This window comes from Prionailurus viverrinus, chromosome B4 (assembly GCF_022837055.1).
Source record: "Prionailurus viverrinus isolate Anna chromosome B4, UM_Priviv_1.0, whole genome shotgun sequence".
Lineage (NCBI taxonomy): Eukaryota > Metazoa > Chordata > Mammalia > Carnivora > Felidae > Prionailurus > Prionailurus viverrinus.
This window is the reverse complement of record NC_062567.1, coordinates 77623578-77641086: the sequence shown is the minus strand read 5'-3', so window position 1 is coordinate 77641086 and position 17509 is coordinate 77623578.

Genomic DNA, 17509 nt, shown 5'->3' with positions numbered 1-17509 from the left:
AGTTTTTTTAATCTTAAAAAAAATAATTGAGAGACTTCCATGTAAGTCATTGTGCCCTCTCTGGACTATAGATGCCACTTCTGGAAAAATGGGGAGGCTCAGACCAGAGATTTTTTTTTTTTTTTTTTGAGGATGCCTGGCTAGATCAGTTGGTAGAGTGTGTGAATCTTGATCTCAGGATCATGAGTTTCAGCCCCATGTTGGGAGTCTTAAAAAAATTAATTCTTTTATTTTTATTTCTTTTTAAAGATTTTTTTTTTATTTGTAAATCATCTCTACTCCCAACATGGGGCTCAAAGTCAGGACCTCAAGATCAAGAGTTGCACACTGTACTGATTCAGCCATCCAGGTACAGCCCACCAGAGATTTCTAGGGCCCTATCTGCAGTTAAAGTTCTATGATCATTACTGGTCCTTTTGCTTCCACCTCCCCTTCACCTATAAAGCCTCTAGAATCAATCAAATAGGAAATGCAAACATCCCTCGCCGCCCCCCCCATAAATATACACACACATAATATAAAATCATGTATATACGATTATAAACAATTTATTAAAAATGTATGGGAGGGGTGACTGGCTGGCTTAGTCAGTGGAGCATGTGACTCTTGATCTCAGGGTTGGTCATGAGTTCAAGACCCACATTGGGTGTAGAGATTATTTAAAAATAAAATCTTTGGGGCGCCTGGGTGGCGCAGTCGGTTAGGCGTCCGACTTCAGCCAGGTCACGATCTCGCGGTCCGTGAGTTCGAGCCCCGCGTCAGGCTCTGGGCTGATGGCTCGGAGCCTGGAGCCTGTTTCCGATTCTGTGTCTCCCTCTCTCTCTGCCCCTCCCCCGTTCATGCTCTGTCTCTTTCTGTCCCCAAAATAAATAAAACGTTGAAAAAAAAATTTTTTTTTTAAAAAATAAAAATAAAATCTTTAAAAAAAATTTAAAAAAATAAAAATAAAAATAAAATCTTTAAAAGAAAGGGGGGGATAGAGAAAAAGACTGGAAGAAAATATATCAAAATGTAACTGGTGGTGTTTTTGAACTGCTAGGACTTTTTTCAGTGTTTCTATATTTTCCGCGTGTTCTAAAATGTGTGAGTGCTGGGGCGCCTGGGTGGCTCAGTAAGTTGAGCACCGGACTCTTGATTTCAGCTCAGATCATAATCCCAGGGTCTTGGAGCTGAGCGCTGTGCTGAGCTCTGAGCTGAGTGTGGAGCCTGCTTAAGATTCTATCTCTCCCTCTGCCCCTCTCCCCTGCTTGAATGAATTCTCTCTCTCTCTCTCTCTCTCTCCCTCTCTCTCTCTCTCTCTTTCTCTCTCTTTCTCTCTCTCCCTCCCTCCCTCCCTCCCTAGAATAGTAAATGAAGGGGCTCCTTGGTGGCTCAATTAAATGTCCAACTTCAGTTCAGTCATCATCTCATGGTTTGTGGGTTCGAGCCCCACATCTGGTTCTGTGCTACAACTGAGAGCCTGGAGCCTGCTTCAGATTCTCTGTCTCCCTCTCTCTCTGCCTCTCACCCACTTGCGCTCTGCCTTTCTCTCTCTCAAAAATAGACATTAAAATTTTTTAAATATTTTAAACGAATAAATAGATAAAATTGTAAAGTATATGAGTGCTATTTTCAAAGGAGAAAAATAAGTTATTAAAAAAAGCTTTTAATAAGCTATTTTTTAAAGGACAAAATCAGCTTCTTCCCATGAAGCCTTCTCTGAAGTCCCCAAGTGGAGTTAGATGCCTCCTCTTTGTTGACATTGTCGACTCTAGTCATAGCCATGCTATAACACATGGATCTAACCATGTTATAATACATCGATCTAACTCACTAGACTTACCATCTGTGTCCCATTCGTTTTATTTCTTTAGCACCCTAACCTTCAAATGGTAACACTCAAACAGTGTTTCCTGAATGGGATGAACATTGGTGAAAATGCAAGATACAAAGACAAATGAACAGTGTCAAAGGGAAGTTTAGGATTAAAAGACAAGGACCACAGATATTAAGAAGGGAGTGATCCCTCAGGATTGGTTGGGGAAGGTGGTCAAGGTCTGAGAGAAGAGGAGGTGTCGAGTTAGGCCCGCCATGACTGAAATGCCAGGTAGAGTTTGCTATGAATAAAGGTATAGAGGTTGGGATGTACAAGAAATGTTTTTTTTTTTTCTTTTTCTTTTCCAATTGTAAAACAAAGTAAGATGTTTTTATTTATTTGACACATAACATAAATTTTACCATTTTAATCATTTTTAGGTGCACAGTCTGTGACATTAAGTACATTCACATTGTTGTGCAACCATCACCACCATCCAGCTCCAGAACTTTTTCATCATCCGAAACTCAAACTGTACCCATTAAACAACTCCGCATTCACCCCTCCCCACCACCAGCCTTTGGTAACCACTGTTCTACTGTTCTGTCTCTATGAATTTGACTATTCCAGTACCTTCTATAAGTAGAATCATATAATATTTGTCCTTTTGTGTCTGGCCTCTTTCACTCAGCATAATGTCTTCATGGTTGTGTAAGAAATGTTTGAGGGATTGACTTGATGGCACAGGGGATTCAAATGAAGGAATACAGAAGAGGACGGAGAGAAAACTGGAAAGGTACCTTGTGGCCAGATTGTGAAATGCCTTGAATGCAAACCTAGGTAGCTGCTATAGTGCGACCAGATGATTGTGGGAGTTGGAACCGTGACACTCTCTTGGAAACTATGATGGTGATATTCTGTAAAGTAAACACAAGTACATCCTCACCTAGAGAAATAAAAACATACCCCAATATGCAGTGATACATATACAAGAATGCTGATTGCATCATTGTTTACAATGGCGAGAAATAATATTATTGTGTATAAATAAGGGAATAGTTGAATAAGTTATTGTACATCCAGACTGTGGAATAATATGCAACTAATAAAAAAGTATGTTCTAGCTGTATGCGTTAACCTGGAGAAGTAGTAGTGACATGCTGAATGAAAAATGTAAGTTGCAGAGGGATTTATGAGGTATGATTGCATTTTTTAATTAAAGAAAATAAGACTCTAATCATGAATAACTATGTTTGTAAATGATTCTATCCTATCCTATCCTATCCTTTCCTATCCTATTCTATTCTATTCATTCAACAAATATTTATTGAATGCCAGCTGAGGGCCAGCCACTCACTCTAGGCACTGGGGATATAGCAGTGAACAAAACAAGTATCCCTACCCTCATGGAACTTGCATTCTAGTTGGGGAACAGGAGCAGACAACCACCAAAGAAACAAGAAAACTGTCTAGGAGTTTAGGTGGTGATAGGTGTTAGGGAGAAGTTGAAACTAAAGAGGAGGCTAGGGGGCCATTCTGCTCTGTGGCACAATTTGGAGCCCTACCGTTCACAATGGGGAGAAATGAGGACAGGAAGTTCAATCAAGGAAGACCTCACTAAGAAGATATTTGATAAAAGATCTGAAAGGAGTAAGGGAATGAATGATGTTCATATCTGGGGGAAGAGCACTCTAATCAGAGAGAACATAGAGGTGGGGAAGCCTTGGCTGGCTCAGTTGGTGGAGTATACAACTCTTAATCTTTGGGGTTGTGAGTTCAAGCCCCACGTTGGGCGTAGAGATTACGCAAAAATAAAATCTTAAAAAAAAAGAGGAGAGAGCATAACATAGGGGGAAATGTGGAAGAAAAGCATTAACATAGGTCACCCTAGGGGCACCTGGCTGGCTAAGTCGGTAAAGTATGTAACTCTTGATCTCAGGGTTCATGAGTTCCAACCCCAACTCAGGTACAGAGATTACATAGATACATACATACGTACATAAATAGCACATATTTTTTAAAAAGAAAAGAAAACTAAATCTAAATCTATATATATTACCCTAGAGGGTGAGATGGAAAGTGTGGATTATTAAATAGTTTTTCTTCGTATATGTTGGTATTTGACTTTGTTACAACAAGCGTGTGTTTATAATTAAAAACGAATGAAGAAAAAAAAAACGAATGAAGAAAAAAGTGTATATCAAAGTGGGGATAAAGTTGGAAGGATTAAATGAGATAATATGTGTAAAAAATATATGTAAACTGTTACATGCTCTGCCATTGTTATTTATTATCTTAAAAATAGTTAAAACCCACTGAACACTTCTGAGCAGAGGCATGAGATTACAGAAGCAATTTTTTAAATTGAAGCAAAATCATAAACACAACATTAACCACTTTAAAGTGTACAATTCAGTGGTATTAGGTACATTCACAATGTGCAACCACCACCTCTATCTAGGTCCAAAACATTTTCATTGCCCCCCCAAAAATACCTGGTACCCATAAAGAAGGCACTCCCAATTTTCCCTTCCCTCCAGACCCTGGCAACCACCAATTTGCTTTCTATCTGTAGATACTTCAGACAAATGGAATCATACCGTATTTTACCTTTTGTATTTGGCTTCTTTCACTTAGCATAACATTTCCAAGATGCCTACATTTCTTAGCAAGTATCAGTATTCCATTTCTTGTCAGGGCCTTGTAATGTTCCATTGTTCAACATACACTGTTCTGTTTATCAACTGATGGACATTTGGGTTCTTTCCACCTTCTGCCTATTATAGATGGAATAGTAGTGCTATGGACATTCATGTAACAAACATTCCAGTACCTATTTTCAGTTCTTTTGCTTAAATGCCTCAGAATGGAGTTGCTAGATCATATATTAATTCTCTGCGTGACTTTTCAAAATTAAAAAAAAAAAAATTTTTTTTTCAACATTTATTTATTTTTTTGGGGACAGAGAGAGACAGAGCATGAACGGGGGAGGGGCAGAGAGAGAGGGAGACACAGAATCGGAAACAGGCTCCAGGCTCTGAGCCATCAGCCCAGAGCCTGATGCGGGGCTCGAACCCACGTACCGCGAGATCGTGACCTGGCTGAAGTCGGACGCTTAACCGACTGCGCCACCCAGGCGCCCCTCAAAATTTTTTTTGATGTTTATTTCTTTTTGAGAGAGAGAGAGCAAGTAGGGGAGGCACGGAGAGAGAGGGAGACACAGAATCCGAAGCAGGCTCCAGGCTCTGAGCTGTCAGCACAGAGCCCGACGCGGGGCTCAAACCCACAAACCGTGAGATCATGACCTGAGCTGAAGTCGATGCCTAACCGACTGAGCCACTGGGGCACCCCCCTGTGTGACTTTTTGAGGACCCACCGAGCAATTTTCCACAGCAGCTGTACCATCTACCTTTCCAAGGTATAATGTCTCCACATTATAACTAACGTTTGCCATTTTCCATTTTTGTTGTTGTTTTTAATGACCATCCTAGTTGCTATGGAGTGGTATTTCATTGTGGTTTTGATTTCCTTAAAGACAAATGATCTGAGCATCTTTTCATGTACTCGCTGGCCATTTGTAAATCTTTTTTGGAGAAATGTTTATTCAAATAATTTACCCATTTATTTATTTACTTTTTTAATGTTTATTTTTTGAGAGAGAGAGACAGAGTGGGAGCAGGGGAGGGGCAGAGAGAGAGGGAGACACAGAATCTGAAGCAAGCTGTCAGCACAGAGCCGGTCGCAGGGCTCGAACTCACGGACTGAGAGATCTTGACTTGAGCTGAAGTCAGAAGCCCAACTGACTGAGCCACCCAGGCGCCCCTTTTTACCATTTTTTAAATTGAGCTGTTTGTCTTTCTGTTCTTGAGCTCTAAGAGTTCTTTATATACTCTGGATACTAGGCCATTATCAGACATATGAATTGCAAGTATTTTTTCCTATTTTGTAGGCTGCATGGAAGAAATTTTTTTTTTTAACGTTTATTTTTGAGACAGAGAGAGACTGAGCATGAACAGGGGAGGGTCAGAAAGAGGGAGACACAGAATCTGAAACAGGCTCCAGGCTCTGAACTGTCAGCACAGTGCCCGACGCGGGGCTCGAACTCACGGACCGCAAGATCGTGACCTGAGCCAAAGTCGGCCGCTTAACCGACTGAGCCACCCAGGCGCCCCGGAAATTTTAAGGTATTTAATTTGATGGGCACCTGGGCGGCTCAGTCTGTTAAGTGTCTGACTCTTGATTTCAGCTCAGGCGGTGATGTCACAGCTCTCAAGACTTGAGTGGGGCTCTGTGCTTGCACCAAGGGGCCTGCTTGGGATTCTCTCTGTCCCCCACTCTCTGCCCCTCCCCCACTCGTGCTCACGCGTGAGCACGCTCTCTCTCTCCCTCCCTTTCTCTCTCTGTCTCTCAAAATAAATAAACATTAAAAACAAAGATAATTAGGTGCCTGGGTGGCTCAGTCGGTTGAGCGTCCGACTTCCGCTCAGGTCATGATCTCGCGGTTTGTGAGTTCGAGCCCCGCGGCGGACTCTGTGCTGACAGCTGGGAGCCTGGAGCCTGGAGCCTGCTTCGGATTCTGTGTCTCTTTCTCTCTCTGCCCATCCCCGCTTGTGCTGTCTCTCAAAAATAAATAAATACATAAATACATAAATGTAAAAAAAAAATTAAAGAAAAAAACAGAAACAAAGATAATTCATTTGACAACTGCATGTGCAGGAAGGGGTCGAGGAGAGATGAAGGGCCAAAAGAGCTAGGAAACCACTGTAGTTCTTCAGTTTGCAGTGAGCACAGAACAGTAACAGTGGGAAAATACCCCCTAAAGACTGTGTACCACAAGTGAAATTAGGAAAAGCCAAAGTGTAATGGATGAGATCAGCCATATGTAGAAGTAGCAAATGAACTGGTGTCGTTTTCAGGAAAGCATAATTCTATCAATATATCTAAAGCTCTACAGCCTAATCACTTAAAGTAGAATGGCTGGAGCCCTAACACAATCAAACCCTAACCTAATCAATTATAATAAAATGGCTGAAGTGAACATAAACAGAATCAATTATATTAGCTTGGCTGGAGCTAAAACCCAATCAATTGAATTGTACCTTGTCTTCACAAAAGGGGGAGATAATCCTCATAGGATTCCCCCTCCCCAACCAAAAAAAAAAAAAAAAAGTCAATATTTCTCCAGTAACAGGGAAGAAGATTTCCTGTTCTGCCTCAAGGAGATGGATGTAGTTGTATTAGCCATTAAAATTATCCAAAAATTCACCTGTTCACTAAGAAGCCGTCTAGTTATAATGTTTGATTTCCAAACTTGTCTAGTATTTTGATTGGTCAAGAGGATTGTCTAGGCCACCGTAAGTCATATGTGGGACATTAAATCAACCATATGGCTTATACTTCATGCTCTTTTAAGTTTGGTCAGCATAAATGAGTTCTAAGATGAATTGATGGGCCAAAATCAACTTCTGGGCATTCAAGCTGAGGCCCAGATCCTCTTAAAGAAGAAAAATCAACAATGTTTCTATCTCTTGTCACTCTAACATCAACCCAAGTGTGGAAGGAGCCTTACTTTGTGTACTTGGAGAGGTAGTGAGAGGAGTTTCTCTTGTTTGGTTTTTCCATTTTAGAGTGGAACAGAGATTTGGAAAACACTTCGGGTCGCCTTGGGCCGCACAGAGTTCACCCAGACTAGGTGCTAAACACTTCATCCAACTCCCAGCCCAGGGCTTGCTCTGCCTCTTGCTAAAGCAATCACCGATTGTTTCTACAGAATGGAAAACAGCACAAACACTGGTAATCACAGACAGAAGAGTGTCAGCAGCCATTGCTGGTGACTTGCAGGTGTGAGCACATTCCCTCCACAAGATGACTAGTGAAGACACATCAAGCCTTGGGTGCTCAGTGGAGGCACCTCCTGACAGTGAAGCAGGTCTTGGGGAGACAAGAGAAGGCAGTAGTCTCTTTCTGACCTAACAGCAGTCTGGCTTTTTCTCTGAAGTGTGGGAGGTGTCTTACCAACACACAACTATGATGAAACTTAAGACCACAAAGAGGAAGCTTCCCGGGGTGATATAGCTGCTGTTTTCTTCCAAGAGAAAGGGTTGGGAATTCTACCTGGATGAATTCTTTTTTTTTTTTTTTTAAGCTTTATTGTTTTTTTTAATGTTTTTTTAATGTTTATTTTTGAGAGAGAGAGACAGAGTGCGAGCAGGGGAGAGGCAGAGAGAGGGAGTCACAGAATCTGAAGCAGATTCCAGGCTCCCAGCCGTCAGCACAGAGCCCAAAGCAGGGCTCGAACTCACGAACGCCGAGATCATGACCTAAGCTGAAGTCAGACGCTTAACCAACTGAGCCACCCAGGTTCCCCTAAAGTTTTATTATTTATTTATTTTGAAAGAGTGCAAGCAGGGGAGGGGCAGAGAGAGAGAATCCCAAGCAGGCTCCACACCAGCAGCGGGGCTCGAACCCATGAACTGTGAGATTGTGCCCTGAACCAAAACCAAGAGTCAGACGCTTAACCGACAGAGTCACCCAGGCACCCGCCCCTACCTGGATGAACTCTTAGGACTGCCGCCTTGCAATTCAGCGCCCCCACCCCCCGAATTATTGTATGCCTCTTCCTCCGGACTGAAACCACATAGTCAGCTGTACAGAGAGCAACCTTGCTGTGTATGGTGCAGAATTTAATGTTAGCTATACATCAGAGGAATCGAATTTTCTCATCTTTTCACAGAGCTGAGAGGAGGTGGCTTTAGTTGGGAACAGGGATACTTCTTTCATCTTAATAAGGTAGAAGCCTCTCAGCATGTGGGAACGCGTGCAAGTAAGCTGGTGGATTTGGTATTAGAAAAATCAGACAATCCATCTAACTGCGTCTATTTTATCAGTGAAATACGAGGCCAGGTCATCTGCTAAGAGGGAAGTGGAGGGGGTGTTGGAGATTTTAGAAGACAGAAGGTGTGAAATAGTTATTGAGCAGAGTAGAAATGAGAATTTACCAAGGAAATGTAGTATTGGGCAATGTTGAGTTTTGGGTGCATAAATTGAAAGTGATACAAGTCAGGGGTGCCTGGGTGACTCAGGCAGTTAAGCATCGGATTTGGGCTCAGGTCATGATCTCGCCGTCCGTGGTTTCCAGCCCTGCATCGGCTCTGTGCTGACAGCTCAGCGCCTAGAGCCTGCTTCGGATTTTGTGTCTCCCTCTCTCACTGCCCTCTCCCTGCTTGTGCTCTGTCTCTCTCATTCTTTTTTTTTTTTTCTTTTTTAATGTTTATTTATTTTTGAGACAGAGAGAGACAGAGCATGAACAGGGGAGGGTCAGAGAGAGAGGGAGACACAGAATCGGAAACAGGCTCCAGGCTCTGAGTGGTCAGCACAGAGCCGGACATGGGGCTCGAACTCAGGACTGCGAGATCATGACCTGAGCCGAAGTCGGAAGCTTAACTGACTGAGCCACCCAGGCGCCCCTGTCTCTCTCATTCTAAAAAATAAACATAAAAAAAATTTTTTTTTAATACAAAGAAAAATAAAGTGATACAATTCAGCAAGAATCTGAGATTTTCTCTATCAATATTTAGCTGCCTAGGTATAGATGTGGAGAGGCTAAATTGTTGGATTTAACCAGAATTAATTTTTTTATTTCTTTTTTTTTAATTTTTTTTAACATTTATTTTATTATTTTTTTTTAATTTTTTTTTCAACGTTTATTTATTTTTGGGACAGAGAGAGACAGAGCACGAACGGGGGAGGGGCAGAGAGAGAGGGAGACACAGAATCGGAAACAGGCTCCAGGCTCTGAGCCATCAGCCCAGAGCCTGACGCGGGGCTCGAACTCCCGGACCGCGAGATTATGACCTGGCTGAAGTCGGACGCTTAACCGACTGCGCCACCCAGGCGCCCCAACATTTATTTATTTTTGAGAGAGACAAAGACAGAATGAGAGCGGGTTAGGGGCAGAGAGAGAGAGAGGAAGAGACAGAATTCGAAGCAGCACAGAATCTGTGCTGACAGCTCAGAGCCCGATGCGTGACTCGAACCTACTAGCTGTGAGATCATGACCTGAGCTGAAGTCAGACACTCAACCGACTGAGCCATCCAGGCGCCCCAATTTTTTTTATTTCTTAAGTAATCTCTACACCCAGTAGGGGACCCAAACTAACAACTCTGAGATCAAGAGTAGTATGCTCTACTGACTGAGCCAGTCAGCCTCCCCAGAATGGATTTTTTTTCTTTCCCAGGAAAGTTGAATGGAGGGGGAAAAGGGCAAAGAAGTTAACAGTGTCTGCAAGTTTATAGTTCTGGATATGAAGGGCAGTTGATGGATTACTTAAAGAATAAAATAAAGACATAGTACCAATGGTTTAGAGGTCCTTGAGGAAAAAGGGGTAATTGGGTGGGAGAAGTGGTGTTAGGGTATGAAAAGAAAAAGCAGAAAATGGTGCACAGAAGGTAAGTTACTTGGACATTTCAGATTTTATCTGAATTAAATTGTTCCAGCTTTCTTTTCTTCTCCAACCCTTGGTCTTTCCTTATTTCTTCTTTCCACGTCTCCTCCCACCAGAGAGTAAGAAACAATTAAGTCTGCTTTTCATTTCTTGTCCGGGTAACTGAGCTTCTGGCTCTCCACCAATCCTCAGTCTGGATCTCTGTCTCTTTTCTTCTGTCCCTTCATTTGGGAAAAGGAAAGCTGATAGTTTGGGGAAGACAAGGCCAGGAGCCCTCCACCTTCCTCCTTGTGGGTCATTCTCTGGCAAGTGATCTCTTTGGGGAAAATATGACCAGGATATACAGGTTATGAGCATGGTTTCAGCTGCAAACAGGGAGAACACACTTAAGAATTGCCAACAGGGAAAATGTGAGTCCCTAGTGTGAAGAACGGCTTTTTGGAAGAAGCTTTAAATACAAGAAAATTTTGGAAGGGGCCCAGAGGCACGGGGCAAACTAGGCAACTTTCACCCAGTGTCTCCCTGTGCTACATAAAGGTGAGCCCAGGCTCACCAAGGTGAAGAGAACCCCAGAATGTCCCCTCCTTGTCAGTTTTGGCCAAGATGGTCACTCCTAGAGACTGGAAGAACCTCAGTGAAGCCCTCTAAGTTTTCCCAGGGTAGGTCAACCCAAATTGGCCCAGGGTACTTGGAGGGAGGGGGCTATCTGAGAACTTTGATAGGCAACTAGCCTCCAGGCAGGGTGTGGGCCCTGAATCTCTTCACTAAGATCCATTCGGCTGTCCCAGAAAACGTCAGGAAAACTTCCTCTCCACCCAAACCTCTTTTTACAACATTGGGGTTTCCATACAATGTAACTGGTCAAATCTAACAGGCTTTTCCCCCACAACTGTGCATTTGCATATATTGTTTCTTCTGCCCAGTATGTTGTCACTCATTTTTCTCCCTAGGAAATTCAGATTTTTCCATCTTTCAAGACTAGTTGAAAGGTTACCTCCTCTCCAAGGCCTTCCCTAAAATAGTTGCCCCTTTTCCTTCATTCCCCCCAAAATTAACTTACCTATCCTCACAGCACTGGCCATATCCACTAATCTGTTTATACAGGTGTCTGCACCATTAGACTGTGAGTGCCCAAAGGCAAAAATCACAACTTAGTTTTCTTGGTATCCTCCAAATTTAGCAACTTGGTAAGTACTCTAGAAATATTTGTTGATTGAGTGAGAGTATTTATGCTCAGAATTAGACACCTTGTATATATAAAAAAGACAAAACATGAAATGCAATCCTTCTCAATAAGATGTTTATCTACTAGTTAACAACAATTTAATGTAATAATTTAATTATTTAATAATAATATCAGATGTGCCACATACATATGTACCATTTAATAGTGTTCACTATATCCCAGGCACTGAATCACTGAATTAAACATATATACCTGGTTTTTAACTAATTTATTTTTCACAATAACATATAAGTATTGTTATTATCCCCCAAATTACTAGGTGGGTAAAATCAGGCTCAGAGAGATTAAATAATTTGCTTAAGATCTCAAAGTGATTGTCAGAGTGCAGGCGCTTCCAATTTCAAAATTCATGCTCTTAAAAAAAAGGGGGGTGGCGGGGGGCACTGGGGTGGCTCAGTCAGTTAAGTGTCTGACTTCAGCTCAGGTCACCATCTCACAGTTCATGAGTTTGAGCGCAGAGCTGGCTTCAGATCCTCTGTCCCCCTCTCTCTCTGCCCCTCCCCCACTTGCCCGCATGTGTGCACGCGCGCTTTCTCTCTCTCTCTCTCTGTCTGAGAAATAAATAAACATTAAAAAAAATTTTTTTATGTTTATTTATTTCTCAGACAGAGAGAGACAGAGCATGAGTGGGGGAGGGGCAGAGAGAGAGGGAGACAGAATCAGAAGCAGGCTCCAGGCTCTGAGCTGTCAGCACAGAGCCCGACGCGGGGTCGAACTCACAAACCGTGAGATCATGACCTGAGCGAGAAAGTCAGTTGCTCAACCGACTGAGGCACCCCTTATAAGTAAACATTTTTTAAAAATTTGGAGGGGGGGTGCGGCGCCTGGATGACTCGGTTGGTTAAGCGTCCAACTGTTGATTTTGGCTCAGGTCGTGATCTCACGATTCCTGAGATCAATCCCAGAATCAGGCTCTGCGCTGACAGTAAAGGAGGGACTTGCTTGGGATTCTCTCTCTCCCTCTCCCTCCGCCCCTCCCCTGTTCACACACTGTCTCTCTCAAAATAAATAAATAAACTTTTAAGAAAAAATTGGAGGGTGCCTGGTTGGCTTGGTCAGAAGAGCATATGACTCTTGATCTTGGGGTTGTGAGTTTGGGCCCCACACTGGGTATAGAGATTACTTAAACAAATAAAAACTTTAGAAAACAAAATTTTAAAGGTTTTTAAAAAGTTTTTATTTGTTTAAGTAATCTCTACACCCAATATGGGGCTCAAATTCACGACCTCAAGTTCAAAAGTTGCATGCTTTTCCGCCTAAGCCAGCCAGGCTGGTGCCCCTTAAGATTTTAATTTAAGTAATCTCTACACCTAATGTGGGGATCAAACCCACAATCCCAAGATCAAGAGTCATGTGCTTCACTGACTGAGCCAGCCAGGTGCCCCTAAAATTCATGTTCTTAGTCTTAATGCTATAGTGCCTGAGTCAAGTTTTGTACAATACAGTTTATACCATCTCGATTACAGGGGAATATAATAAAGCACAAACTCATATACACAATAAAATATTAGAAAATAAAATATTTAGGGGCACCTGGGTGGCTCAGTCAATTGGGCATCTGACTCTTGGTTTTGGCTCAGGTCATGATCTCACGGTTTGTGAGTTGGAGCCCCGACTCTGGCTCCGTGTGGACCCTGCTTGGGATTCTCTTCCTCTCCCTCTCTCTCTGCTCCTCTCCCACTCACACACACACACACACACACACACACACACTCTCTCTCTCTCTCTCTCTCTCTCTCTCTCTCTCAAAATAAATAAATAAACTTCAAAAATAAAATAAAATATTTAGGGGCACATGGATACCTCAGTGGGTTAAACATCTCAGTTGGTTAAACATTCCAGGTCAGGTCATGATTTCAGGGTCATGCGATCAAGCCCCAAATCAGGCTCTGGGCTGGGCATGGGGCCTGATTCAGATTCTCTCTCTCCCCTCCCTTCCATCCCCCAGTTCATGCACTCTCAAAAGAAAGAAAGGAAAGGAAGGAAGGAAGGAAGGAAGGAAGGAAGGAAGAAGAAAGAAAGAAAGGAAGGAAGGAAGAGGAAGGGAAGGAAAGAAAAGAAAAGAAAAGATTTAGGGGCACCTGGGTGGCTCAGTCAGTTAAGCGTCTGACTTTGGCTCAGGTCATGATCTCGCAGTTTGTGGGTTAGAGCCCCGCTTAGGGCTCTGTGCTGTCAGTTCAGAGCCTGGAGCCTGCTTCGGATTCTGTGTCTCCCTCTCTCTCTCTCTGCCCCTCCCCTACTCACGCTCTGTCTCTCTCCCTCTCAAAAATAAACATTAAAAAAAAAAAATAGGCATCAAGTCTTTCATCCTGTAAGGAGCAGAGGGTGGCACTTCCTAGGCAGCCCCGCCCCTGCAGAGGATTGCGACAGGGTGAGGTGGGGGTAGGGGTTTTGGGTTCCTGGAAGGTGGCTGAAGCCCATAAGGCTGGCCCTGTGCCCATCGTGTGGCTAAAACTGTCCCCGCCCAATAGTGCCGGTGGGAGAGCCATGGCCTGAGGGCTAGTTCCTGGAAGTCTAGCCACCACTCTCCCCAACCAACTGCTGCATCCTAGGCCTAGATGTCTCCCAGAGTCAGGCTGCCCACTGGCTGCCATTCTGTTCCAAGCGTCTCTCCACAGGAGTGTGGCCTCCAGATGGGTCGGTCTTATCCCTCAAGCCCCTGAGGCCCTGTGGCCTCAGGCTTTGAAGCTTCCCTTTCCCGACCATAACAGACTCCAATTTCCTATTGATTCCTTTTCATCTTCCCAACAACACCACCAAATAGGTATTATCATCATTATCTCCATTTTTCAGGTGGGGAGACCAAGCTCGGAAAGGGTGGGCTGCCCCAAGGCACATCGCCTGGAAATGCTGACTTAAGCCCAGGCCTCAGGATTCAGGATCTGGTCCTCCTGCATTCCGCTAAGTGTCATGCTCACATCTCTTTGGAGGTTTAGAAGTGAGCCCTGGGGGTTATTCCTTCAGGGCTACTCTGGACTTATCTATTAGCCTTCATCCATTTGGGGTTCACGGCTAGGTTCTGCTATCAGGGCACAGCTCTTAGATGCCGGAGTCTGGGAACCTCAGTCTTACCCAACACCTTGGACCCATAAGCTCCAAGGTTTCTTGGTCTGAGAGTGGGACTCAGTCTCCCCTCAACTCCTGCCTGAGTCAATCCTCTAAGAATTCTTAACCACTGCAAAGCAACCTCCTCAAAGACAGTTTTATATGATCCTCACCCAAACTAGAACACAAGGAAGAAACCAATGGATGGTTTAGGAGATCTGGTTCTACTACCTGGGCCTCAGTTTACTTTAGTAAGAGGGGCCTCAACTATTCTGGGGTCCCAGACCCCCCATCCCTACCTCCCCCAGCCATCCGGGGTAACCGCCAGGCTCTGGTGCCTAGGATAACGCCCAGCCCTCCCCTCGCCTCCTGTGGCTGCCTCCCCTTTCCGTCTGTTGAGAGAGGAAGCCGGGGGGTGGCGGGTGCAGCCCTGCAGGGCACTGATAAAGGTCCAGGCCTGCCCCCGCCCCCTGGGGCCACTGCGGTCAGACCAGCAGGCAAGCAGGCAAGGCAGCCATCTCCCTCTGGGACCCATGGCCCTCCCCTGGTTCCACCTCTACTTACCCCGCCCTACTCGGGAAGCTGGTTGCATAACCCAGTGGGGTGTTTGGCAACATTGCTTGTGGCTTGACCTGATGCTGGTGGTGGTGTGCACATGCGTTGGAGTGAGGGTGGGGGGTGGATTCATCAGGGGTGACAAGTCAGCCTTCTGGGGATAGGTGAGCAGCATGGATGGAGAATGGTATAACAGTAAAGATCTGTTGCTATGTTTTTCTCCATGTTCTGTCTGCTACCTTTGCTGAAGGGGGAGAATCTTGAGATAGGAAACTCTCAGGTGTCTTGCCTTGCCAAGCCACAGGCACGATCCAACCCATTCAGGCTCCTAATTCCCTGTTAATCGTAAATTAAGGCAAAGACTTAAGATAGAAGGTTGTTGACTTTGGGGACGCCCAGGCGGCTCAGTTGGTTAAGCGTCCGACTCTTGATTTCAGCTCAGGTCATGATCTCACGGTTTGTGAGTTCAAGCTCGGCGTCAGGCTCTGTGCTGACGGTGTGGAGCCTGCTTGGGATTCTCTCTCTCTCCCCCTCTCTCTCTGCCTCTCTCCGGCTCCCTGCTCGTGGTCTCTGTCTCTCAAAATAAATAAATAAACATTAAAAGAAGAAGGCTGTTGACTCTGGACATCAGGAATCTGAGAGGCGGAAGCTGAAGGAATCATTCCCACCCCTGAGGGCTGTAAAGGATGCTCTGGAGGCAGGACACAGCCTGGGAACAGCTGTAATGGCCTCTTCCTACAGGAGGAGAGTGGGGGAGAGGTGGGAGAGACACTTCTGTCTGGCCAGTCGCCTCAGTGAAGACTATCTGTTCACTCGGTTTGCTGTACATGATCGTGTCTGTTCCCCTGAAATAAGTAGGAAACTGCTTCCCTAGCTTGACTTTCAAGACTTTACAATCTAGCTCCGAACTTCCCAGGCTTCTCTTCCACTGCTCCTACCCCACACCCCACCCTAGTAGACCCAAAGTACTATTTCACATTTTATGCCTCTGTTCCTTCATACCTTTGCTTGGAACACCCTTCTCCCCCTCTCTGTCTGGTGAACCCCTAGTCATTCTCCACAGCCCAGCTCAATCGTCACCTCCTCTGTGAAGCCTTTCCTGAATTTCACAAAGCAGAAATTCGACTCCACGGCACTTTATTTTTTTTTTCATTTTTTTTTAACGTTTATTCATTTTTGAGAGACAGAGACAGAGTGTGAGCAGGGGAGAAAGCTGAGAGAGAGAGGGAGACACAGAATCCGAAGCGGACTCCAGGCTCCAAGCTGTCAGGACAGAGCCTGACTCAGGGCTCGAACTCACAAATGGCGAGATCATGACCTGAGGCAAAGTTGGATGCTTAACCAACTGAGCCACCTAGGTGCCCCCAAAGCACTTTATATAGACCTTTATTAGTGTCATTCCCCAACTAGACTGTGAGTGAGGACATAGACTATGTCTTATTCATCTTCGTGTTCCTGGAGTATAAAACATAGCAGACACTCAGTAAATATTTGTTGAATGAATTAACGAGCGATGAGGCTTGTGTTATCCACAGTTGTATCTGCAATGCCACAACCGTGGCCTGAACCGGTAGTTTTCATTCAATAACTGTCTGTTGACTAGCTGTAACCTGATATCATTATTTAATCAGCCACCAGTGTGACTATCGCCACCCTTCATCCCCTCTGAGGGGCCAGAATAAGTATGCCACTGAGAGAGCTGTGTCTGAATGCCCAGATTCCAGGTATGTGACCCAGATTCACGGCCAGGTCATCAAGAGATTCCGGACCCACATGTGCCGTGCAATGAAGCCGTGGGTCCCCTCCTGTCCTACATAGATCACGCATGTAGAATCATCATCTCCTGGGCTAGTGATGGAATCCAAAGCATGTAACCATGGGTTTGGGGTGGGTGTTGATCAGTCCCACACACACAGGCTGCAAGAAGGATGCAAAGAAGCCGTATCAAACTGCCGCTTGAATTGCTTGCTTGTGCTGCTGGCTGTGGAAGGTCCCTAAGGGAGAAGTGGGGTTGATGTAGAGCTGTAGGGGTGGGGAACACTTGGAGGAGGACTCCCAGCAGCTATGCGTTACCAAAGGAAACAGAACATTCCCATTATTTTAACAGTGAACAGGAGCCTATCAGAGGATGTTGGCTGGGTGCCAGCTCTGCCTTGGGGTAACACCTGTCTGCCTCCCACTCTTTGTTTCCAGTATAACTCGAACATTATAAGAAGAAAAAAACAGAGAAAAAGCCTCAGCTGCAGCTGTAAGGATTGAAGCTAGACATAGGAGGGACTTTCCTGACAGCTAAGAGTCAGTAAAAGTAAGCTAGGAGGAAGGAAGCCTCTTCTAGTCTCCAGAGAGAGATCTGTCTGGCCTGGGTCTTGGGGTTGTGTGTTGGAGGCCAAGGGATGATGGAGTGACTTCTGGGAGTACTTACTG